The following is a 2472-nucleotide window of genomic DNA, read 5'->3' on the forward strand; positions in this document are numbered from 1 at the left end:
CTGAATTTTCGGGATATAACAAGGTGCGGGTTGAATTTTAGGGACAAGCCTAACGTGTAATATTGTACTACGTACCAAATCAATTCGCACTTCCCTCAACCAAAAAGAAAATGAAAAAATAAAACTATTCACACCACACAAAGAGAGAGTCTTGCCCTGTTTTACTATACAAATGTTATTCAAAGCTACTCCCTCCTTCCATCTATATAGGGCCTAATGCGTTTTTTGATGCTAACTTTGACCATATATTAGAGCAATAATATATGGCATACAACTTACACAAAGCACGCCGTTAAATTCGTGTGTGAAAGGAGCTTTCAATGATGTAATTTTCACATTATGCATGTCATGTACTATTAATCTTGTCAATAGTCAAAGGCGGTCTTAAAAAACGCATTACACCCTATATAGATGGAAGGAGGGAGTATGAATCCATGTTATATCCAATTATTATTTTTCGCTTGCTGTATAAGGCATGTAACCTACTCATACCAACATTTTAGTGCATTCCAAATGTCTATACTACCGCTGCAATTCGAACTGAATTTGAGTTTGTTTCTCTGTTTCAATAAGAATCTACAATCATGATTGTTGCCAACTTCAACCATCATGCGTGTATTACCTTAATAACACACCACATGGTTACTACAGAGATAGATATGAACTATGTGTACTACATGAACTCGAATTCTATTTTTTGAATACACTTGATGTTGATTCCAAATAATAGTACATTTGATGTACTAACTATATATTCATAATCTAAACCATGTTCCATACGTACACTGTGTTTATCACACAAAGTATAGTGCCCCGCCCCCTACATTATGACAAGTATTTAGACCTGAGCTGCAAAAGCCACATATTAGCCCAAATTATAATCAATGTTCTATGTATTGTACGTAGTACTAGCAAGATGCCCATGCGTTCCACAGAACATCAACATGGTCAAGGGGAGGCCTAATTTGCAAATATGGAGAGGGGTGTGGGTATCTTTTTTCAAAATTGCCATAGTTTCCTTCCTATCCGTCGGATATAAATCGGACGGCCTATATTGCAGGATGGCAGGCACACCATCATCGACAACTCCGTTTTTTTATAAGAGTAGAGATAAAATATATTATATGTAGTATAACATGTTCATAACCACACCATGTGTATCACCATTATATATATTCACACATGCGTCGGTTTAAAACACTATGATAAATTCTTCAAATATCCGAGTTCGCTTTTTATAATCAAGTATGATCTCTATTTGTCTTTTACACCCACACAATCCTCTTATCTTTGTAGGTAGCGCTAACTTTCTCTCGTGCATGCACACGCCCGCATCCCTCTCACCCTCCCTCCTCATTCTCTAGCTCCATCGCGTAAATTCGTCTTTTCACTTTAGGTCGTTCATCCATGGTGTGTGTAGGCCCCCCAGCTCCTTCTTTATGGCACACATTGATCGATATGCCTCTCTAGCCAGGTGTGCCTAGCACAAACACAAGCTTCCCCTCTTCTCTTATCACCGTCCATGCCTCACTCCCACCACTCTTTTCATCGATCTCATACTCGCACACTCCTTCCCCCTCGATATAGTATGCCTCTCGCACCACCTCCTAGATGCATCCCTCTCTCTCTCTATCCTTCTCCCCGTGCCTCATTTGCTTCTAACACACACATGCATGTATCCCAATCGATCTCCCAACATATACCTAGGTCGATTTTAACTACCCCCCCCCATCGATCGACGTACCTCACAAGTTATGTCTCTCCTTTCTCTGACAAAGGACGATTGATCTTCCTATGTAGTTATGTCTGCTTACCACAGCCATATCGTCCCCCCTCATCATTCGTGCATGCCTCCTGACCCGTCTCTTACACGCACGTGCACAGACAGGCAGCCATTCCCTCTCTTATTGATATTGCAGGTGTGCCCTCCGTTTGTCTGGCAAGCCTACCCCACCATTTGTTAGAAGCAACTCCACTACCACCCCCTCCAACACTCTAGCTTTGTCTCTCTCCCAACCTTATTCCTCTCCTACACATATGCATCGATGCCAATCGATCTCCCTTAATACATGAGGTAGAGCGATCTCCCTTAATACATGAGGTAGGCCTCTCTCCTCCTCCACACATATACCAGCCATTGTACCTCTATAGTTAATTAGGCCTCCCCCCCCACCACCACCACACACCGATAGTCGAGCACTGTAGGTAGGTATTCATGCCACAGAGACAAACTGCACATGTCCCCTCTCACGTTCCAGTAGGCCAGCCACTCTATATCTTTGACGTGGGCACACACAAATTCGATGGCACTCTTTATCGATCACGCGCGCACACACACACACACATCACCCTCTCTTTGATTCTATGGACACCTCAAGCCGATGATACCTCCACTCTCTTCTTGTGGATCGCCCCCTCTATATATATGATATATCCAGGACTCTATTTCACACACATTACATATGTTACATT

Source organism: Triticum dicoccoides, chromosome 6B (genome assembly GCF_002162155.2).
Source record: "Triticum dicoccoides isolate Atlit2015 ecotype Zavitan chromosome 6B, WEW_v2.0, whole genome shotgun sequence".
NCBI lineage: Eukaryota > Viridiplantae > Streptophyta > Magnoliopsida > Poales > Poaceae > Triticum > Triticum dicoccoides.